The following is a 25,024-nucleotide window of genomic DNA, read 5'->3' on the forward strand; positions in this document are numbered from 1 at the left end:
AGGGACATCTCAGCTGTCCATGGGCTCACCAAAGTAGGGGTTACTTCACTTTCACCTCAGAATAGTCTTATGATTTATTAAATGAATTAATTTGCTGCTAAGTAGAGTTTTATTCCATCAGTTAAAGACAGACTTTATTTAGAATTTATTTGCATTCATACTAAATTAGAAACTAGACTTCTAGTTTATCTACAAACTATAAAAATAGGGCCTATAATAGATGTCCTTTTCTGTTATATCTTCACTGATATATACAGGTACACAAAAGCACGGCTTCTGCTAAAAATAACTTCTCTCTAACATTAAGACCCAAGTTTTGCTATTGTTCTCTGATCCCCTACAAGTATGCAGCTTGCCTGTCCTCTTCTGATCAGTTTGGGACTAGCAGAGATCTGGGAAGCTCTCAGCATCTGGACCCCAAAGTCTGGGCATGTGAGTAAGGAACCGGCTGACTCTTCCAAAAAATAGGGGTGAAGGCAAACAACCTTGATTCTGTACCTTAGAAAGCAAATCAATTGGTAAATACCTCTTTTATCTTCCAACAAAATCTGACAGTCTACAACTGTTTTAAGTCAAATGCATGCTTTATACTGCAAATAATCTTTACAGTGTATAATGCCAAAGTTGACCAGTTGTACTACAAACATCTTCAACCTTTTCAGGTTTATTTTAGGTTTCATTGCATATTTTGAATGTGTATGCAATATATGGTAACAAGTAAGAGCTGTTGATTCCTTGTTTCAGACCATGGTGTAATCACATCATTATGGTCCTGAAGGTCTTGCTACGCCTGACCTGCAGTGCTCAAGAGCTGATTGTGAGGATACTCAGGCAAGAGAGAATGGATTCAGCTATGCTCAAGGTAAGCTTAAGTAAAACACATCAGAAAACAAAATTGGGAAGAAGTAACTGGAAACCAATTATTAGAAAGGACAATAATTCAATAAAATAAGAATCATTGAAAAGCATCAGTAATTCTAAAATGGTGTCTATCATCCTCTTTTAACTGTAGGATTAAATACTTCATGAGAGCATCATACAATCTGACAAAGTCACAGCTTTCAAAGTTTCACACCAGACTGGTTTTGTAAATTTTATTTTTAATGGTAAATGCCATTCCTCTTGACTCTTCCTCCACTGTGTGTGTGATAAGCCTGCCAGGAAATGGGTCTAACAGTGGAAAAGCACTTGAAGAGAATAATACATAAACAAAATTGTCAAATGGTAAATCCTACCAAAAATACTTTTATTAATAACTTAGAAGATACTACTGCTTGCTATCCAAAAATTTTAAATTTGTTAATACTTATAAAACAGGTGCAGGTATTAGCATAAACCACTTAGCCAATAAACCCACAAAGCACTTGGATGAAGTGAAATATCATATTCTTACTCTCTAAAAATTCCTGTGACATATCAAGGAAGACAAATATTTGTATTGGACACAGTATGTCTGTCATTTTGTAAAATGTGACATTTCAGCTGGTTGATCTCCTTCAAAAACTGAGGCATTTGGAAACAATCCAGAAAATTATTAGAATTGTTCAATTAACACAACACTATGGCTTAACTGAAGCAAGGCAGATACCAATAATTAAATTAAATTTTGAAAGATGCTGAACTAAACCGCTGCATCTATAACTCTTTCCCAGTAATAAGGAGGTGCACAGTCCTTTTCAGAGTTTATCTTGGTATCTTTGACTAACAAATATATTGCTTTCCTTTTCTTTAAAAATAGGTTCTGTAATTAGAAACAAGCTGCCCCTTTTATTACAAGATATACATGCTTCCAAAAAATGTTATTGACCCTAAGGATGGAAAACATGCATTATTTTTGGTTATTCCTAATGTTAACATTTTGGTCTAATCCATTTTAGATTTCTGGCAGACATTATTTCCTAAATTAGGACACTAGCAGCTTATGAGGTAGGATCACATCTCAGTGCCACATGTGATGCTAAATGAATTTAAAATCAGATTGTGATTTCATGACAGTTTCATAAACTTGTATTTAACACTTAGACCAGCGCTGCATGAAAACCACAATGACCATTGCAATTTTAAACACCAACCCAATGCAAACTCTCTCAATGTTTCAAGTGTGTTGATGGTCTTGGATGAAGAACTTTCCAGTGGAAGGCTCCAGTGCCAGAGCAGGGCATTGAACATCACAGTGCAGTGAACTGATGACCAAGTGATGGCTGGGGAACTGCTGCTTTGCCAAAAATATACTCAGTTCAACTGCTGTTTTTCTGAAAATAAGATTACTATCTTCAGTGTTTGCAAGTCTTTCTGCAGCCCCTGTCAAAAGATTGCAGCACTAGGGGAAAAAAAATTGATTATGCTTTTTTTACATATAGAGAGGAAAAAAAATAAGGCCAACCAAACACAATTTGTCTAGAGTTAAATTTTACAGGGCAGATGTCCTCTGTCCTCCCTGGATTTACTCATGACAAACAGCTTTTTAATATGACTGAAAACCAGAAAAATATCCTGTAAAACTGCAGACTACTTTCTGCAGGCCTAAACTATCTCTATATTGCATATATTACATATGTCTAATGTGGCAGATGGTTCATAAAGAAGCCACAACAGAGCCCTCTATAATTTTTCAGTTACACCCAACTATCCACTTTTACACTCATATTTGATCTTGTGTGTATATTATTGATTTTGTACAGTACTGGGACTAAATCTGGGCATTTTTCAACCCACCAAAGCAGCCTCTACTGATGATACAATCTAAATTTCAGCTACTAAATAACTGGGACTAAATCCTCTTCTGATCCCTCCTTCTGCTATTCTGTGGATATCAGGAGTATAGGTTTAGTTTTCCTTTCTTTCAATAAATGAGAATTCTAGATGTGAATTCTAGAAGATTAAAAAGATTGTATTTCTAAAATGAAACTGAAAAAAATTATTGTTGTTGGTAAATTGGTGTATTCCATAGTTTACACACATTATAAACAGGAATTGACTCCTTTGCACACACATTATGTTTTGAAACACACAGGTAATTATAACTTTAGAAACTATAGTATGATGCATAAATGGAAGATAAAGTGCTCTTGTAGAAATTCTGATGTTACTAATCCCATGGGAAATGATCAGAGTTCATAAACATTTTTACTGCCCTTGGTTATGGGCAATGAATACTGAATGGCCAAATAACAGCTACTCAAGGTCTCCACTTGCTTCTTCAAGCTGCATTTTTCTTTACTCAGCACTCACAGCAGACTTACACAAGAAGCTTGGGACTTGCAGTTAATTTGAAACATTCACATTCTCAGGGTAGGCTTATTTGCAAGCTAGGTTGCAAATCCAGCTCTAACATATGACTTTTTCTTCTAAACAGATCAAAATTATGTGATTCTTGGCAGACTTGATTTCAACTAGAAGACAGAACGGTAAGTAGGTTTTGGGATCAGCAGAGCAATGTTTAGCCTAATAAAATTGGGGATTTTTTTGTACATGCTATTTCTATTGGTCCTTTCAGTCAAATGAAATATTCATTATCAATTTCAAAATAATAGTAAATAGTAAATGTTCAAATGTTTCCTCCCTTAAAAAATTAAACCAAACCAGGGACCACACTTCCCCCAGGGGGTACCTTTTCCCCCAATAACTTCTTATAAATATACAATATTCACTGGACTAAACCAGTTGAAATTGTTTGCATATTTAGCATTGTAAAATATCGGTGATCAATCATAGTATGAATATGCTTCAGAAAGATTTTTAACCAGTTAACTCAGGTCTCAAACATTTATTTATACATTATTTCAAACACATATACATTGTGTTTGAAAAGTTGTTCAGATAATAAATTGCCAAGTACTGTACATTTCTAAATGAAGAACATGGTAATTAATAAAGATATTTCGGCAGTCCTTAGAAGAATATATATTTTGAGGCTCCTTCAGCAGAGGTGCTGGAATTCCTCTCTTTGTTAGTAACTTGCTGGATGTTGGTCACTTTGGACTAATGAGTAGAAGATAATTAAAATACTCGAATCTGACAGCGCAGAATTGTTCTCCAATTCACTAATGTAGGATTTACAGAATGTAAATATCAAGCTTTTACAATAATATTAATTTGGGCACAATGTACATCTGGTTTATTTTACAGCGTACATTAAACAGCAGAAGTATAGCAAGCAATGTATTCAGTTAATTTTATTAGAGTTTTCTTTTATTATTAAGCAAAGGCTTAGTCACATTTTTACAAACAAGTGAGAGCAGTCTGCTTGGTTTGATCCAGATGTTACTATCTTTTTGTCAAAAATTGTGAAGTTTCTGCAGTTTGAGAGGGACCACAATCTTGAATAAATATAACAAAAAAACCAAGAGGAGAAAACTGTCTCCATTCAGGGCAGCCTTGCTGACATAAGAATATTAACTTTTGCATTTCCTGACTTCCTACACTTTAACTAGGTAACTGTATGTGTGTATGAATGTAGGGCTTCATTTATTTAATTTTGCATGCAATATCGTAAGTTTTATGTTTTTTTAAATGAGAAGGAAAGCAAATAAAAACACAAAGCCTTCTGTTTATGCAGTCTAATGAAGCTGATTTGGTGCTTTTGATGTGGTATTCTCTGTGTGCTGGATACAGCACACAGGGATAAGTGTTTCTAGCTGTGCAGTCTAGAAAAGTCCTCTGAACTGCCAGTGCCCTTTGGATACAGCTTGAATCCCAGGATTAATAAAGTTTCTCTTTACCTGCCTTCATTCAGTTTCTCAGGAAAACACTGTATATACTATAAATAATTGAGCTGCAGCTTGGAGAACATGCAAAAAAAGCATGAATCTGAAGCTGTTCACACTGGACATTCCCACAGCATTGTACAAATGGGTTTTAATGATGCAGCTTCTGTAGCAGTTTCCTTGTCCCTTGAGTCTATACACAGAGTATGGCAGCAAAAGCTGGTGAAATAAATTTGGATACTCATAATATGTGTCAATGAGCAGCTGTCAAATGACAGCAGTTCTTTATTATTGATCCTCTCTGTCTTCACAGTGATGTGAACTTCTTGACCTGTGAGAGGCACTTTGTGAAAGAGGGACTGCGAGAGAGTATGTGATGTGCAAAGCCTACGCATTCAACTTCCACGCTTTGAGGGAGCACGAGGAGAATTCTGAATAGGCTACATGAAGCATGGGCTAAGAAGGTGGAAAAGTGCAGCACTTCCAGATGGTAGTCCATAATCTTTAGGGACCTCATGCACAGAAGTATTCATAAGGTCCCCCTTTTATGCAGGCAATATTATAAGGCCAAATATAAAATACAAAATTAATCATTCAGATTTTGATTTATTTTTGTCTATTAGTCTAGTTTAGGAAACAGAGTGCAATCTGATAGCTTGTCACCAGAGGAGGAGGTAACATGTGCTGAAGAGGCCCCACTGCATAATACATTATCAGAAAGAGAGAAGCAAGATGCCCTGTTTGCTGATGGATCCTGTCATATAGTAGGGAAACATCAGAGATGGAAAGCAGTTGTAAGGAGTTCCCTACGACGAGTCACAGAAACTGCTGAAGGAGAAGGTTTGCAGACGTGAAAGCTATCCAGCTGGCTTTAGACATTGCTGAATGAGAGAAATGGCCAGCATTTTATCTCTGTGCTGACTCATGGATATTGGCAAATACTCTGTGGGAGTGGCTGCAGTGATGGAAGCAGAATAACTGGCAGCACTGCCGTGGTGGCATTGACACTGCTGTGGCAAGTTACTGATGCCTGGGTGGAGACCCTGGGGTTGAGAATACATCATGCAGATGGCTCAAGTATCCAAGAGTTGCGTTACTGAAGAAAATCAGAATAACCAGCAGATGGATCAGGCTAAGATTACTAAGATTAAAGCACAGGTACACCTGGATTGGCAACATAAGTGTGAGCTATTTTTAGCTCAGTGGGCCCATGACACCTTGGGCCATAAGGAAGGGATGTCACCCACAGATGGGCTCATGACCAAGGGGTGGAACCTATCCATGGACACTGTCACAAAGGTTATCCATGAATGTGAAACACTACAATGTGAGCTGCAATCAAGCAGGACAACCTTGTGTGGAGGATGGTGTCTGCAGTGTAACCATGGCAGGCCTGGCAGGTTGGCTGTAACACACTCCCACCAACCCACCAGGGCTGGGGCCATGCGCTTACAGCGGTGGAAGCAGCCACTGGATGGCCAGACACAGACCCAGTGCCCCAAGCCACCACCCAGAACACTGTCCTGGGCCTTGAAAAGCAAGGCTTATGGTGACATGAAACTCCAGAAATAAAAAGAGAGACAATGGGACTCATTTCTGAAAGAACTTAAAAGACACCTGGGCTAAAGATCATGGCATGGAGTGGTTGTATCACATTGTCTATAATGCACCAGCCTCCAAGAAAATCTACCGATACACTGGACTGTTAAAGATGAAGCATGGAAATGGATGGTGGGGCCTTCAAACATTGGGAGCCACTGATCACTGCTGGGAGATGTGCTGGGCATCAATCAAGAGGGGGTGAGCAACTATGCTGTGCATCATTTGTTTCTCTTGGGTTTTATTCCCCACTCTCTCTCTGTCTCCTTTTCATTATTATATTATTATTACTATCATTATCATCATCATCATCACCATTATTATCAGCTTTATTTCAATTCTTTAATTGCTATTGACCCATGGGTTAATATTTTTTTTCAAATTCTCCTCCCCATCCCACCAGAGAGGCAGGGGGGAGTGAGCAAGCAGCTGTGTGGTATTTAGCTGCTGGCTGAGGTTAAACCATGGCATAACTTCATGAAGCACCTGCTCTTCGGTTAACCTCCGTGATCCATGGTAGACGTCAAGCCACGGCCCAAATGCATCTTTGTGGAGATCTGCAAGAATTACATGCAGAGAAGCATTTGCTTGCTCTGTGGCGTAACATTGCCCTTTCTTATCTGAAAAGTTGATCCAGCTGTGGGCAAGGTTTCTGACTCCACATATTTGGCCACCCAAAATAAATATGGCACATTTTAACTCCTACTTATCTTCCAATACTGTATTTCAATATTGCATTCAGATTATCCAAAATGGAATGTACTTTGAAAATAATTTAAATGTTTCACAAGTAGGTTTCCACTCTAAAAATCATATCCTGAGACCGAAAGCCTCCTTTTCTTTTGGCATGAAAAGCACTTTATTAACATTCATTAATCCCATCCTTATTTTAAAAATGTGAGAATTAGCACATGCAAATGTAGTTGCAAAAAACCACAAAGTAAACTAAAGGAAGAGTAAATCACATCTGTTCCCTGGACCATCTACTCCTCACACCTCAAGTTCCCAGCAGTTAATCATAAACTGAAGAACTAGACTGAAATAACCTATAAACCCTGTTCTTTGAAACACAGTACATTTCATAGAAATGTTGTTCAGCCTTCTCTATTCAGTAGCACTGTTTGGAATTGTTAGAAGGAGACTCAAAGTCTCAGAAGAGCATCAGCCAATTTTCAGTTCTTAATAAAGTGGCTGCTAAGAGTAGCCTTAGATAGGAATACGTTTTGATTGAAGAAGAATTTAAAAACATTTTAACCATCAGTTTGAAACATAGACTAATACTTTGCTGTTTTCTATAAAAGAGTTGCCATTTAAAACTTTTTCAATAATTTAAAACCTCTATTTGTTCCTGAGTTTGATCACTTTTGTCATGAGACCTGAATGAAATTCTACCCTAGTTTTACCACTTCCTGGGTAATTAGGACATACTTATGTGACTTCCATCAGAGCATAAGTCACAAATTTTTACCTTTGGCACTGGGCTTGAACACAGTGACACACACATCAGTGACAATTTTGCTTGTAAAATCAGATAACTTTTTAGCTAGGAAAACCCAGAAGAATCCTAAAACTGTTACTCTCTGTAAAGCTAGCCATATAGTCTGAGGCATTCAATTCGAGACCAAATAACTTGGAAAAGATGGCAGCATATGCAGAACATCAGCATTTTGCTAAATCACTTTGTTTGCCAAATCATGTCCTTCACTGGAGGACTGCCATCCAAACCTGGAGGATGCAAAAAGCAAAGGATTTGTGCTTCTTAAAGAATGGCAAAATGTTTTCAGATCATAAGATATATGAAAAAATACTACCAGCTGCTCAGTTTACTGAAATATTCTGAGAGAGTGTAGTGCAGATGAAAGGGCAGAAATTGGCTTAGGATCAGGAAATATCTTGTACTGGAACAATCAGCCAACATGCAAGAAAGAGCCTACAAAAACTGTAGGATTAATTATGTAATATACATATGTTTCCCATAAACTTGACTTTCAAATTCAGAATAATTTACAATAATTAAAAGCATTCTTCAACTCAGGTCAAGACATCAGAGTTGTTGAAATACTGGTAGCAACTAGTGCTTGATATATTTTCTTTGGCCTTTTCTGCTACTGGAATTTACATTTTTTCTTTTTTAATATTTTTTGTTTTAGAAAAATGGAAGGATAAGCAAGCCTTCAGGAAGAACAAAAAAAAAAACATAGGGGGAAAACCCACTAAGTTTTTCAAAATTCTACACCGTTTCTTTATATCCCTGCATCACACCTATAATTTGATTGAATTTCAGCATAGTGTTGACTCCTATTCTCTTAATTGCATGCAGCTATTGAATGAAAAGTGACATCAGAACATGATTTATATATGACATAAGAGAACAAGGTTTTATTCTGCTTCTGTTTGTGCTATTTGAAGGAATAAGCTTTTTGGGTGCCAAAATTATTGCTAGCCTTGTTAACTACTTTGGAAGCAAAATAGTTGACATAAGGATAGCCAAATCTGTTCTTTTATGAAAGTGTAATAAGACAGAAAATCATTTCATTGTCAGATAATGCTTCAGTTTATACGACACAATTAGATTTGCAATAAACTACAAACAGATTTGATAATGTCACTTACAACAATAATCCTGGAAGAAGCAATAGCGTAGCATTCAGCTCCCTGACACCGACGAGCTGGAAGCAGCCTGCCAGGGAGCAGCTGATTACCCCATCCAGAGTTACATGTATGAAACTGAAAACAGACTTTGACAGGCTATAGATCATATTTTTTTTAATTTGTCTCCCAACTACATAACAAGTTTAGCTCTTGTCTACATGCATTAATATTCCAAACACTCGGCTCATTAGTCTAATCAAGGGATGGGAAGACCACACAAATGTATGGATTGTTCAGCAACCCTGACCCACTCATTCACACGCATGTAATAGCCCTGCCATTCACTCATGCATAGAAAGGATCACAAAAGCAAACAATGCCGTGCTCACTCATTCACTTAATTAGTTAGTCACTGTTTCACTCACTTGGTTGACTCAGTCCTTCTTACTTACAGCCTTAGAATCTCATCTCACTTTCCCAGTGAGTAATGCCAATTAAAATTCACTTAAGGCCCACATAGATTGAGAAAATCAGAATTACACCCTCAGTCTGACAGATACTAAACTTCATGAAGCAATCCTTCAATGTGGCTTGGAGTATTTTAAGATCTTCAGTAGAATTTTAGTGCAGCACAGGCCTTGCTTAGTCTTCTCCTTTTCTCACCTTTAACTCTCTTGCTTTGAAGGCAAAAGATGGGTTTCTGCCCTCAGTATTATTTAAGCACTATTGAGAGCAAAATCTGACTTTTAAAACGTAAGTTATAGACAAAGTTTCAACACTTATGTCGTTGTCAGCCATCTCTCCTTCAGGAAACATTTCCCAGCATCAGTTTGTGTAGACACAGTTATTTCATCATTTTCTTGGCTAAGGTCCAGTTACCTTAATTTCTCTTAATTGTATGTTTCATACCCATCATGAAGGCTTCGGAGAGGAAAGTGATATGTAACATTCCTAAATTGTTAAACCAGTGAACTTTTTTGTTCTATGATACAAGTTGGATACAAATTCAAATTGGTCATTCTTTCCATTAGATATCTGACCAGCATATTCTGCTGACACATAAAATGTAATGTTGTCTGTCAGTCTCATGACCAAGTCTTGCATCACTGCATGGCAGAGTTTAATGTACAGGTCTGTCTGTATTTGTACATGCATATAAATCACTGCAGTAGTGATCCTTCAATAAAGCATGGTCATAAAGAATGAAAAGCTTATCGTCTTCTGATTTTAGAAATAGATTATTTTGCCAGTAACAGCTTTCTCAGACCAGTAGCAGAATATACTTTTTTTACCATTTTGATCCTCAGAGATGTGTATATCACAAAGAACTGCATATTTGGCAAAAGAAAAAAAAATTGAAATAATTAGAAATAATTGGAAATCATTATACCTAGGAAGTAAACTCACTGACACAATGTCACAATAGTGAATGGGTCTGGGTAATCCCTTTTCTAAATTTGCACTATTTGTGGATGTTTTTATCAAGGCATAAGACTGGAAAAGAAAAAGCTTGGGATGCAAAAGTGATATATGTTCTGTACTTTGTACATCTCCATAAACTTTTGTGAACATTTAATTTTTATGAATTGCATTATTTTACTCAATGGATGGATGAGTATCATTATTTTTCTACTTTCACTGTAAAGTCTTTACCATACATCTTCTTATACTGATTTTTGATTATATAACTTACCATTCCTGGCTAGATTTAACAGTTTATCAAATCCGCTTTCAAACTATAGACATTCCTAGTTTTCTCCCATAAAGGCATTCAATTTTTCATTCAGTTTAATCAAGTCTATGTTGATAAACATTATTTTCATTTTTACATTTATGAATTTACCAACCTTGAATATGTCAGATCTTATGTGTATATACATAATATAATATCCATTATTTCAAAACAAGCATGTAGGGTTGCCTGAAGTGCAAACACCTCCTACTATTTTAACTGTCAGGATTGTGTAATTCTAGGACAGAACAGGACAGGACAGTACCTTTACAAAGAAGGAGCTGAAAGCAGACGTGACATAAATATCAAAGAGAAAACGAGGCGGGGTAAATGATTTCACAACTGCATTTGCTTTTGCAAACAGTCTGACTTATCGCTGCATGTATGTTGCACGTGGCTGTTGGAAGAAGTACATTCTGCAGCCAAACATGAAGATTTGATTCTAGCCAGTGAACTCAGTCCATCTGCTAGGGTAATTTAGCCACTGCCTCTGGAGAACTTCAACATATCAGAAACACAATATTCAAATAGAGCTCAGGCTTTTAATCTCGGATTTGGCCTGATGGGAGACCATCATCCATCAACACTTATTGAATACCCACTTGAACCTTTAAATTTGCAGCAAAATTCTCCTCTGTGAGTGGCACACTCAGCAGTATCATACAGCTACACTGCCAAAACCACCTGGAAATGGGGCCAGGGCTTTGCAATTTAAGTTCTCAGGCATATGTCTTTGTGGCAATTTTGTGATATTCTACCATTTAGGCCTTTAAGTGGTTTGAATATAGCAGTAAATGCAGGTCAGGTAAGGAATAAAAAAGAAAAGGAAAATGCAAGCAGAAAAGGAAGAGAAAGTATTTTTCTCACACAACTTAAGCAACTCCTGTGACCACAAAATAATCAGAAGTAGATTATTTGAGGTGAGAGAATTTCCTATAGATAGTCTTAAAAACAAGTTCATTTCTAGTTGAATGCAGGGGAAGTCAATTAATCCCTATCACAAATTGAAATGGATGATCACATGCAATAAGCTTCATCTCTGTGTGTTAGAAAAGTAATGGGAAACTTCTGCTGCTCAAGTTGTTGCAGAAAAACAACAATAGAGCCTTCCTTTCAGCAACATTTCTCTTTAGCCAAAAGGATACTGTCTTGCGTGTAATATAGAACCATAGTTTGTGTCAGCTCTTTGCATCACTCTTACTCCCACCTTTATTTGTCTTGCATCCCCTGTAAAACCTTGAACACAGTATAACAGAGCTGAGGTGGCACAGCATAGTGAAAACACTTATACCCAGTAAAAAATGTATTACATACCTTTACCATGACACATAAGGCAAATGCTCAGTGAAAGGACAGGTAGCTTTCTGTTACTTGGGGATGTGTGTGAGGGGTCTGTGTGACTGATGCTTTTGCAGAGCTAGGAACCAGCTGCATGCATTACCATTCACAGCATCAGATGCAGGCAGCCCATAAATGGCACAGAAATCTGTGCATTTTCCTGTAATACTGCTGCATCAAATCCTGGCTATGATTAGCAAGGTACTCACTGTTACACCTTTTTTTCCATGCATGCAGTCTGTTTAATTTTCATTGTTAGACAATATGTCCACACTTGCCACCAAATATGTTTGACACTGAGAACCTCTCCTTTGGCTGGGTGAGTTTGCAGGTACTGGCTCTTGTGGAAAGTGCATCAAGTGAATTGGCAGCCACTCCTTTAGTTGCACAGCAGGCAAAGAGTCCACAGCAGGAGTAACTTCTGCTAGCAGGGACCCTTGGAGTACGGTGTGGTGCTTCTTTCAGGGGCATGCCTTTGGCAGTGGGGCTGTGCTGCTGCCCTTTCCAGTCCCCAGGCCCTGTGCCTTCAGGCCAAGCACCCCACTTTGGAGTGTGAGGGTAGCCAGGAAGGACAGTGCAGGACCTTCAAGCACCATTGCTGAGACATGGCAGGTCTGACAGACACTGTTGTATATGTTATATCTTGCAATGACTCGTCTCCTCCTCATTTAGCCTAATGAGCACCATACCCACAGTTATGTTGGCCTATTTTCTGATTATTAAATTCAATTCTGCAGAGAAGCATATGGCAAGTGGGGAAAAAAAGAGGTCAGAAAGGATGTGCAAAAGCGTTCAAAAGGTTGCATTTCTTTCAGGGAAATTGGTCCATAAGTACCAGTAAGATATTAATGTAAAACATTTTAAAACATAGCTGATCTTTAAGTGGCTAGTTACAAAACATTGTCATTAATTGCTTGTTAAAAGTTAATATAAACTCCCTGCTTTTTTATAAAAATGTTACAAGAGTCCAGTACGTTAAAAAGGCCTCTGATAGCCTTTTTATGATATGCCACTTTATATGCTGATTTCTGCGTAATCATTGCTTTGCATAAGAGATAAATGCTAATACAGATTTAGACTCTACTTACTTTAGATTTTAGATTGTACTTACATTTCCATGTATGTAAACATTTTGTAAAATCTCATCAAATTCACATGGACCAAAACGCAGAATTTCAGACACACAACAAGCTGGGGTCTCTGGAAAAGTACAGGGTTAGGAAAACACAAAGAAACAAAGATCACGCTCCTAAACGTTCTACGGGATGAAATACTACTTGCAGCGCTACCGGCTTTGATTGTAGGGGTAGGTGTAACCAGGACAGGGTGTGCATCCTCCTTCCCTCCCCTCCAGCGAGCAAGGGAGCTCGAACACGAGCAGGCTGAACCTCTGGAGGCTGTGTGACCGATCCGTGGAGCCACCAGCCCGCGCCACGGAGGAGAGCCAGCCCAAAGCTGCACGCAGCTTTGTTTCGCTGCCATTCCGGAGCACAAAGGAAAGCGACGCTGCCATCAGCAAGTCACCAGCTTATCTACAAGAATTACAGATGCAGCTACCGGCGTGTCTGCTCCGAGCTGCCGGTGCTGGGGGCAGCCTTGCTGTGCCTCTCCTGAAAAAAAAACCAGACTGGTGGGCAAGGGGAAAACTGGCCAATATCTCTCGTTATTCCAGGCCAAGGTAGTTCCCAGACAGGTCTTGCTTGGTTCCCGCAGCCTAATGGAAAAAAAACCCCTATGATTCTGACTACAAGGAAATCTTAGGATAATAGTGCATAAAGAATAATCTATGCTTTGGAAATACCACCTTACTTGAGATATTAAAAATACCTAAAAGAAACCACTGAACTGTTAATTTTGCTTTGTAGCAAAATTTTTGTTGGCACCTTCTTTTTCCTGGACTCAAATGTCACCCTTTAAAGGGTGAAAAGAGGCACATACATATTCCCCCCCCTCCAGAAGCAATCATAGTTAGGAGCATCCTCTGATGCTGTCAAACAGTTATTTTTATGTCTAATTGATGCTGGTGATCTAGCACTGACAAATCCTTATTCTACTATTTTTGTCATACATACAATATTAATGTACATGTTACATTCATGTGTTGGGAACATAGGAAAAGCTCTTCTACGGTGTGTTAGCTATAAAAAAAAGGCAAATCCTTTCAACAGTTCCAGAAGGGTCTAAAACTGATGCTTTTTTTTTGAGCCTGATTTTATTTCATTGTCATGTAACACATGTATTTCTTCAATGTTTTCCACTTTTCTCAAAAAGCACTGTTCCATGCTACCACGAGAATTCACTCCTTTGAGAAGGACTCCTCAAAATACCAGGTTTTGTAATTCTTTCAAAAATTGTTGCACTATTTTTGCCTAAAGATCCAATCTGAATGTCTCTGCATAATACAGATCCTTGTTCAAATAGTTGTTCTTTAATCACAGAAATACAGCAGAAACAGAAAACTACTTGGGTGGTTTACTCTGTGAAAACAGAAAGCCTATAAGGAGCTTATTGCAACATTATCCGGTGTAGAGAATCAAACTGTTACTAAAATTCTCCAGGATGTTTGAGGCAGCCTGAACTATGGATCAGGAAATCGGCCCCTCATGGGGTTTTTTGACAGGAGTTCATAGCTTTAAGAACCAAGAATGGAGCCTTGGTGGAGAGGTTGTTTTGTACAGTGCAAAGGAAAAAGAGTAACTCAGTTCAAAACATGTACGGTTTTCTAGTAAGCATCAGTTTCAGGTGTAGCAGATGAATAATGTGCTGTGCAAGAGAGGAAAAGGATGTGATCGGTGCTGAGGTTTAGTTCACAGGGTAGGTTCTGTGATGCAGATCTTTCTACCTCATGGGTGAGCGTACCTGTTACATTAAGTTACCTCACCCTTATCTAGCAATTTTTTTTTTCTTGTTGACCAAAACCAGATCTCATGACATGCAACTTGAAGGATCAAAATAAATTACAAAACCTAAATTGTGAAGGGACTGGGTAGCCATTTTGGTGGTGGCAGCCATCTTGGGGCAGAATAAATTCAAAAGAGCTGAAATTTCCAGAAATGACTAATATTTTTCAAATGTAATGTTTTAAAGATAATCTTCTCAATTGTCAGCCACTCCATTAGAATTAGAGGAAGTTTATAGCTATCTACCATGATATGACATGTAACTGTAACAGGAAATAATTTCTGCTGCATGTTTTTTGCTTGTAACTCATGAAACCCCGGAGATTAAAAAAAAAAAAAAAAAAAAGGAGAGCTACTATTAGAAGTAGCTTTTCAAGGCGACGAGGTAAATCAAGAATACACAGGGCAGGAATGCCCACACTTGAGACCTCACTCCAAGCTCAATACACAATGAAGTCCAGAAATTTTAAGTACTTTAACATAGAAAGAGACTATAAAAACACACAAGTCCATTGCCTTTAAGTAGAAGAACACCAAGCCTCACTTGGCACATAAACCAACTGCATTATTTGGGGATGAAGGTGCATTTGTGATTTATTTCTCCACAAGAGATTTTTATCACTTAGGACTTCATTACAGTGGCCACCGCTCATTTTTTGAACTTTGACCATTAAGAAGCACTAAGGTAGCGCTAGGAAGCACAAGGAAGAGGGAAGCTGATATTTGGTGAGGAAGGATGACAGAAACAAGGATGCGTCGATTGCTCCAGCGCACATCCGAAGTGGCACTCGATGTGGGACACATGGGAGAGTATCATTAGAAAAGTTATCTTGGCAATTTTATTTTTCCCTGTTGAAGCCGAGTAAAGGCTGGAGCGACCAGAGAGCAGGACGACAGCAGAGTAAAGGTGCACGAACCCTCAAGGTTTAAATACAACCTCGGCAACAAGATTGATGAGCGCGACTCGTAGATTAGAAACGAGGGAAAACGACAGCAACCTTAGAGGCTGGAGACAGCTCGTAGCGAGCGACAGGATGCGAGCCTGATGCGGAGCGAGCACTTTGCTGCTGCGATTTATGACATCCCCCCACGACAGGGGGAAACCGCGCGGGAGAGGAAGCCGCCGGTGCGAGGCACTGAAGGAGGGCTGGCGGCGGTAAAGTTTGGGCGAGCAAAGGTCAAACAGGCGGACGCGAGGCAGCAGCGCTGCAAAGTGACTCAGCCGGCCGAGACATCCGCCGGGGAGCGGCGGGGCTGCCCCGCGGGCGTGGGCTGTCCCCAGCCTCCGAGGCTGATACATCCTCGTTTTCCCGACGTGTCACATCTGTGAGCCACGCAAGCCCACGGCATGATTTGGCAACGTGGGCGCGTTTGTGATTTATTTCCTCCGTGAGAGACTTGTCTTAGTCAGAACCCCCTTACAGCGGCCGCTGCTCATTTCTGCCCCTGAAGATGCGCTGAGGTAGCCACAAGGAAGAGGGGAGGTGGTATTTGGTAAGGAAGGATGGATGTCGGGACTTGTGGAAGTAAGGGTACGGCTCCAGTGTATCTCGGAAGTGGCACTCGATGCGGGACGCATCGGAAAGGGATGCGGTCACAAGGGAAGGGCTAAGTACCCGCCAGGAAAACTTATCTTGGCAATTTCATTTTTCCCCGCGGAGGGTGGAGAAAGGCTGGAGTGACCTCCGGCGGCTGAGCTCCCGCGCCGGGGGAGCAACAGGCGGAGCGGCGGCGAGGACGGAGGGCCCGCTCCGGACATTCCCGCCCCCCGGGACCGTTACGGCCGTTACGCCTCTCCCGCTCTCGGACCGATTCAAACTCGGCAGCGGCGCCGAGCGGGAGCGGGAGCGCGGCCCCTCCCGGTGCCCGCCAATCCTCTCGCCTGCCTGCCTCCCCTTTCCCCTCCCTCTCCCGCTCTCCACGTGAGGCGGCCGGAGAGTTTCAAGCCTCCCCGGCGCGGCGCAGCCCCGGGCCCGGCCCCGCCGCGCGGCGCGGGGGGGGCGGGCGCGCGGGGGGCGGGGGGCGGCGGGAGCGGGGGGAGCGCGAGCCCCCCGTCCCCCCGCGCGGGCAGCGCGAGAACAAAGAGTTCTCCCCACCCCTCCCTGCCCCCCCCCGCACGTGGGGAGCGAGGCCGCGCCCCTCGCCCCGCCCCCCGCCGCGCCCGATTGGCCCGGCGGGGCCCCGGCCGCGGCCGTCCGTCCAATGGGGGCGGCGCTCGGCGCTCGCCAATGAGCGCGATGGCGATTGGGCCGGCGTGTTTGGCGCTCGGTCCGGGAGGGTGAATCCGGCAGCCGGAGGCGGAGGGAGGCAGAGCGGGAGCGCCGAGCGGAGCTGGCGGCGGCACCGGCGGGAGCGGCGGCGGCGCGGAGCCGGGGCGGCGGGGGGGCGGGTGAGTGAGCGAGCGGGCAGGCGAGCGAGCGAGCGACACCTCGCGGGCTTGAGGCGGCGGCAGTGCCGGGAGCGGCTATTTATACCCGGGTCCTTTGTCATGGGGGAGGGGAGGAGGGGAGGGGGCGGCAGGGAGGAAGGGAGGGGAGGATGGGGGCGGCGGCGGCGGCTCCCGGGGAGCAGCCGCGTCCCCTTCCCGCGGGGCGCCGGTGGGCAGACACGCGGGCTCCCGGCCGGTGACAGCTGGAGGGGGGAGACATGGAGTCTGGAGTGCCCTTTGTCTAAGTTGGCTCCGTCCAGCCCGGCCGGCGGCTCCGATCCCCGCCCGGCGGGGCGCACACCCGGGCTGGGGGCGAGCTCGCCGTCGCTCCTCCGAAGGGCGGGGGGCGGCGGGCGTGTGGCGGGAGGCAGAACGAGGGGCAGACCCGGCGATTCCATTCCCCTCGTCTCGGCTCCAGCCGGCGGCACGCGGCGGCGGCTCCGGCGCGGGCAGAGGGAGGTGTGTATGTGTGTGTGTGTGAGTGTGTGTGTGTACGTGAAATCACGGGAAATCCGTGTGCCCGCCGTGGGCAGCGCGGCACGCAGCTCGTCCCTCTCCTGCCGGGAGGCTGGGACAAGTCCGCCCGGGCTCCCGGAAGCCGGGGCCGGCCGGGCGGGGAGGCTGAGCGCGCCCCGGGCCGCCCGCCCGCTCCCGCGGGACTGCGCGGCTGGGCTGGGGGCTCCCGCCTCGGCTTTGGGGCGCCCCAGGCTCGGGGAGGGAGCTCGGGAGGGGCCAGGGGGGAGCTCAGTCTGGCGGCCGCTCCGGCCAACTTCCCAGTCGTGGAGGACACCGTGCGATCCCGATCTTCAGCGCGCCGCAAGAAAGTTCATAAATAGCTGAAAATTTTGGGGTTTTGGGTCTCATATCGCCAAGCACGGCGATACGGAGCACGGTTTAAAGCCAGAGTGTCTGGGGAGGTGCGAAGGAGAGTACCGGGCAGAGCCGTCCGTGAGCAACAAATGTGTGGTTGGATAAAGAAGGTGTGTTGTGGCATCATGCACATGTATTTAACATTACCAGGTCTTCCGTGATTCCAAAATTCATACACGAAAGAAAGGCAGTGTGTGCACAAATGTGCGCCAGGAATGGGACAACAGACTTGTACATTGCTCGAGATACTTATTTCTAACTTACAAAGCACCATACTGATTTTATTGGAGCAAGTGAAAAGTTTTTCATTTTTAAAGCTCTTGTTCTCTCTGATGAGAAGCATTTAACAGTTTGGAGAAATTAATTTAGTTCTAGCAGGATAGGTTTCTCTTTGCTTAAGTCTAGCAACTCTAGTTTCAGCTATTGTGAGTTTGGTTCTTACTAATACAGATTTCAGTGAAGAGTTTTTACCAGCATGTTTAGTGTAATTTTCACATCTAAGTGGGGATTTTTCTCAAAGGTAGGTTAATATTTTTTTAGGGTTGGCACATTCAGATTCTTTACCCAATTCATAAAAATTTAAAGGTAATTCTTTGTTTGTCCCCAGTGTCTATATCAAATTGAGAGTCCAGGGAATGTTTATTTTTGGTAACAATAAAGCATCTCCAGAAGGATGAGTATTACTTGTACATAGTGTACTATAACTAGTCTCACTAGTGATTATTAAAATGCAAATATTTGGAAGCTACCAAGTCTTTCAGAAAACACACTGCCAGTATTTTAGGAGATGTGTCTCAAAAGTTTTCTGTGATGTATTGAATGTTTTTAAGAGGTAGTACTTTACAAAGTACTGGATAAAAAAGTCACATTTCTTGTTCTGGAGTTTCCTTTAAAAAAAAAAAAAAAGGAAAAATATTTTTTTCCTTCCTCCGCCTCCATGAGAAATGAAAGTAACAATTAAAGTTAAACAACCTGTACAGAAATCTGTGACAGTATAACGTTCCATGAGATGCCAACTGCTATTTTTGTCTGGAACTTTGGAAGGATTCAAGACTTTAATTTAGGAGGAAAATTGGGAAAAACTTTTGGGTTCTTTCATAGATTTTTTTAATATGTAATTTCACCTTGAAAAGTGGCAGACACTGGAAATCTGCACCTTCAAATAGTCTTAAAATGTCACCGCTCAGTTTAAAATGAGCTGAAGTGGTGGTGCGTAAGCTTAGGCTAGAGACTTGAAATTCAAGCTCAACTTTTTTCCCCCCTGCTGTGTTTTTTTCCTTTCTTGCTAAAACTGCCAACAAGCTGAAATGGTGATTTCTTTGAAGACATGCTTTCAAATTGGTTTTTGTTCTGTAACATTGCAACTTTCATAGGTGAAATGTAAATGTTCCTGTGCTACTTCTTACCTGCAAAGAAACTTTGGCTTAGGGAGAAGAGAATTTTTGTAGCGTATTAATTGAATGCATGAGCTGTATTAGATATAGAGAGAGTGCAAGCCCCTTTCTGTAAAGAAGCTTATGTGAGAATAAGCTACATCTGGAATCCAGTGCAGGCCAGCAGTGCTCCCAGGAAAGTTGGTGCACTCTAAAATTCCTCTTGCAATTAGTCAAAAGAAGTGGTCTGCCACCATTCATGAGACAGTTCAGCTTCTGTAGGTGTATAGATCGTGGATGTGTTTTTGTAAGTTCACAGCTGTAATGGTAAAACTGAATAACAATTTTAAATGATGGTTCTATATTCATGTGATTGAACAGTGAGAGTTGCTGTTAAAAATGGCTGCAATACTGACAGAAGACACATTTAATAAATGTCTGCTTTACGTTGTGTTTGAGAAAAAGTATTGTGAAAAAGCTTTAGTGTTGGCTGTAATCTGGGAGTTCTGTAATTCTACTGTTAGTACTTACACATGGATCTTAGCTGACTTGAGGAGAAGTATCTGTGAAGCTTTAGGGGGAATGATGTTTTCCCCAGCAGGGATGCCGAAAATCTCAGGAACAGAACCAGAACCTGGCCTTTGCTAAGCAAGGAAGTTCACTGAGTCGATAAAGTAATTTTGGCAGTATTACTTATCCAAGCAAAATTCACTTTACCGGATTTTTTAAAGAGTGAAGGAAATGGGCTGCATACTGTAAATACAATTCTTAATGATTTGATGGAGGCGTTTGCGTAGCACTTACATTAACAAATGAGACCACTGTTAAGAGAAGCTGTAGGACAGTAACAGGAGGTTTATTTTAATGTGGAAGCTGCTTCCAGCCTTCTGTTCCTTCCGTCAGCCAGGTCCATGGAGGGCTGTGCTGGGCCTGTTGAAGTGGTGTCTGATTGAAGACAGCATCTGTAAATGTATCTATCTATAAATGTATCTACACATTTAACACCTAAGTGTATGACTTGTACAACTGTTCTGGAGTGGCTAAGTCAGTCTTTAAATGGATGAATTACTCCTGCACTGACATAGTTGAAGGAATAATTTTAGTTAAAGTAGCTATGTCTGCGAAGAGAACAGTGAGGCAAACTAAAATCTTGTATAAAATGTACCCAAACCAGCAAAATCTTGTATAGATTGTATGCAGAGGAGAGAGGGGTGTTTCACAGGAGAATGGTGACAACACTTGTTACAAGTTAGTCAAATGCTCAGTAGCTGAGTATATGCCCAAGGGTTTTGTTGAGCTAAAGATTAAAAGGAAAACAATGTACAGAATTACTAAGCAGGTTGGGATGATAGTGTGTAGGTCTATTTATGGATGAGGTGAAACTAAAAATAAAACTTATTGAGGGATGGTTCTATTGCGCTCCAAGGAAGAAACAGGGAAGTTTTCTAAAACATGCTGCTTTCTGTAACTGATAGTAATAGGCAGTTTGATTATACACCTAGATTTCCTCTGAGATGGGTCAGACTGTGGACTTGGTTCTGAATTAAGAGGTAAAGTAATACTACTAAACTTGAGTAGACGCAACTATTAAGAAGAGTGAAAGGTTTAATTTGCATATAAAATTGACAAATTAAGCTTTCTTAAAAATACTAAAAAAGAAAGTAATTTTAAAATATATAATTATTTAGCCACAGGTTTGTAAGTGGATTATATTTTAAAAATATTGGGAGAGAAGAGGATGTCTATTAATGACCTTGCTGTGTCCACAAAAAAGAAAACAACAAACCAAACAAACAACACTCACCCACAAATTAGTGTGGATCGTGCTCTTATTTAAGAAAGCTTTTGGCTACCTGGCTGAAGCTGGGACATAGGATTTTTCATTTATTGTTCCTCTGCTCTGTTTGTAAAAACTGATGTTGACTTGGAATGATTTATAATGTGTCCTATGCTTACTATCTAGTGGTAAAATCCGTAGTACTCTTAAAGTAAGAAGGCCATTTGGACATTTAGATACATACTGTGCGTGATCTGAATGCTGCGGATAAAAATAACAGTGTAATGATGCAAGTGGATCAGCACAGTGTTGTCATTTGCTTGAAAATGTGATGTAGTACTTCCAAAGCTTCTAATTGGGATATATATGATTTCATTAGCAAATGAAGTAAAACTGGTGTCTTACTGTGTGCAAATAAAGGCTTCCTTGACACACAATTACAGAATACTCCAGAATTTGCTATTAGTTTTCTTTTTTTTGTATATACATATGGTGCCTGATTGAATAACATTGTATGTGTAATTATGCTAGCAAAGTAGTACAAATTGCAGTTCACATCCCAGGCTTTTCTGGATATGAACTGAAAATAAATCTTTACGGGAGGTTATGATTTCTTTATATTTTTAAATTGTTTTTTGATCTAGAACCAGGCCTATTTCCCTTGTCAGTTATTTGTTGTATCTGGCTCCTTTCCATTCTGCCTTTTACATGGTTAGTTCAGTTTTTCCTGCCATGCATTCTCTATTCACAGCCTGCATGTTCAGTTTAAATCCCAAAGCCATCAGATGTAATTTAAAGAAACAAAGTATTTGAAAGGAAGCAAACTCAAATCATATAACTCATATGTAATTTTAATTTTTTTTAATGTGTGCTGGTTTCCTTTCCGTGTTTCTTAGCATGAGTGGATCTGGCAAGCTTTATATTTTTGCTGTGTAGTCTGATTTCGTTTTTACTAATAAGAAAAAATTCTAGAGCTGGAATGAATTTTGCTGCTTCTGTAAGAAGTCGCATGGATGTGTGTTGTAGATACTTGATTTACCCATGGAACTGTACCATGGCAAATGGATTAAAGTCGGTATTATTGTCTCTTTTTTAGTGTTACAGTATATAACCAGGACAGTGTAAATTGTGTCCTTTGTGATAACTTCTTCCTGTTGTATGTCTACTAGTTTGTGCCACGTTTCTAGTGAGTATTTATTGCCAATGTGTTTAGTGCAAAGCTAAATCCAGTAATTATTGGAAGAAGAGATTGACATACATTGTTTTATTCTTAACATAGCTTAACCACCATGAATGGTTAAACTATGTTAAGAATAAAACAATGTATGTACATGGTTGCTTTGAAGTGGGGAGATATATGGTCCCAAGACCTTATTTAGTATTTGCAGTTCTCTTCCACAGCCTAAGGGAGATGTTTTCTTTTTCACTGAAGGGTGGTGGAATTTTTGGGGGTTGCATGTTGTTTGTTCTTTTTGTTTTTTTCTTTTACCTTTTTCTGTTTTTTTTTTTTTCCAAGATAAACTATGTCTAATTAGTTTTCTGCATTAAGTCAAGCTTCTGGAAAAGTAGTATCCGTGGTTTTTTTTCCTTTTTAAGCAACATCTAATATAATGTGCGGGTGGATTTATTGCTGTATACCTTACAGAATAAGGATGCCATACATTAGACCCAGTTATTTTGTGAAATTTTAAATGATTACTTTTTAAGTAACTTTTATGATTCCTTTTGTCACTTGAAGCTCATTTTGGAATTATCCAGGCAAATGGCAAATACAAGTTCAGCTTCAAATTGCCAGACTGCTCTACAGTAAATTCTGCATACGTGGAAGTGTAATGGCTTTCAAAGTTAAGCTTTTAGGCTGTTTGCCTAAGCAGGGAAGGAGTATGGAATAACTATTGAACCTGAATTGTGCATCAGAGTTTTTCCTGTGTGGAGTGTGTGTTGCTTTAGCAAGTATGGGTTGAACATAAGAACCTGTGGCTATTTTAGTTTTTAGAGTATAAAAGGTGTGTCCACAAAACAAGTTCAGGTGGAATAGACTATGCTCTTCAAATTCTCATCATAAATTATTTTGCCTGTGGAGACATGTCTTAAGTGCTCCTAGCAAGTGTTACTTTTTCTGCCAGATTTATCCAGGATATCAAAAAGCTAAATTTTTAAGAGTTGGAGGTGTTAAGCAACAGAGGTTAATTGGAATGTGTGTGGGAGTCATCTAACTCCTCTGGGTGTCTGTGAATGAGTGTGAAAAGAGAAATTCTGGAGGTATGCATTTGAGCAACTCAAAGGTGAAGCTCAAGTTTTATGCATAAAACTCTTTCTCCTGACAAATAGCCAGGCTTGGTTTGCTGTGAGGAGCGTGGGATGGTTTTAATTGTGACTAGTAAAAAGTATGATCAAATTTGGGCTTGAAACTTTTTGTTGCTGCGGTGCTGCTTGGAGTTTTAAAATGTTTTATTTGTTTTTTGAGCCAAATAATCTTACTCATCCATGCAAATGTTAGAAGTATTTATAGATGCAGATATCCAAGTGAAAAGCAAGTGGTTGCATTACCTGGTGCATAGTGTAGGGCTCACTTTGCCCAAAGTGAAGTGAGGTGTCAGTCAGTTTCAGTTACTGCCAATTTGGTTCAGTCTTTAATATAAAATATTTGGTTATGGTCTTCTCCCTGTTCTCTCTTTCCCCTCCCCCCACCCAAGTGGACAAGTACTTCAACTTCTTGTTTTTATTTCCAAACCGGTATTTTTCTAAAAGTATCAAATGTTGAAATATGCAGGAAGAAATTGGTAATGTAGGGAATTCAGAAGTTTTTTCTCTTAAATGGGTTACTCTTACTCCTTAAGTGGTGTTCAGTAATGATTTAATGTCTGTTTTTACTTCTCTAAATCCTGAAGTGGGTACACAGAAAGATTTTTTTTTTTGAAGGGAAGAATAGCTTTGAATGTTGCAGGCTTGCTTATACAGATAGAGCACTCCAGTATGGATTTATCTTTTTCTTTTAAGGACTGTCTGAAAACAAATTATGTTCTGTTACTTTTTGTATTCTACTGTTGTATTTGTTTAGGGAAATGTATTGAAAAACTAATTCTTTGTATTGAAATCTTGTTTTCTTATAAACAGACATAACACTTTTGTTTATCTCTACTGAAGAGAATGAAACTGAGAAGAATCCATACCAGTGTTTCTTGAAGAGTAAATGTTCTAAATGAAGAACTCCCACAAAATGAGATAATGTCAAAATAAATCCGAAGGCAATGTGCTATTAGGAAAAAAGAAGTCATCAAATTGATGCTCTCCTTCCTTGTCTCATAGCAAATCTGAAATAAACTTGATATCTAAACCAGAGCTGTTGTGGGATCTTGCTCAGGCACATAATCTTTAATCAACCTATAATTAGTTACAAAGTTTTAAAGTTGTTGGGGGGTTTTGTCATGATCAGATGAGTTCTTTTGGGTTTTCTTAATGATTGTTATTTAAATTTCTGAAGCAGATTGTTTAAGATTATTTTATATGTTAAGGAACATGAATTTGATTATTTTCTGAAATGCTTCTGGAAGATCAAGAATGACTTGTAAACTCTGAGCTGCAAAGTTTTTAACATGCTGGCAGATAGAGTAAGGGGTGTTGAATACTGGCAGTTGCTCTGCTAGTTTTCTAATACAGAAAAATAGAAGATTCTCATTTAAAAAGAGCAAGAAGATGAATTAAGATT

This window comes from Fringilla coelebs, assembly GCF_963513975.1.
Source record: "Fringilla coelebs genome assembly, chromosome: 1".
Taxonomy (NCBI): domain Eukaryota; kingdom Metazoa; phylum Chordata; class Aves; order Passeriformes; family Fringillidae; genus Fringilla; species Fringilla coelebs.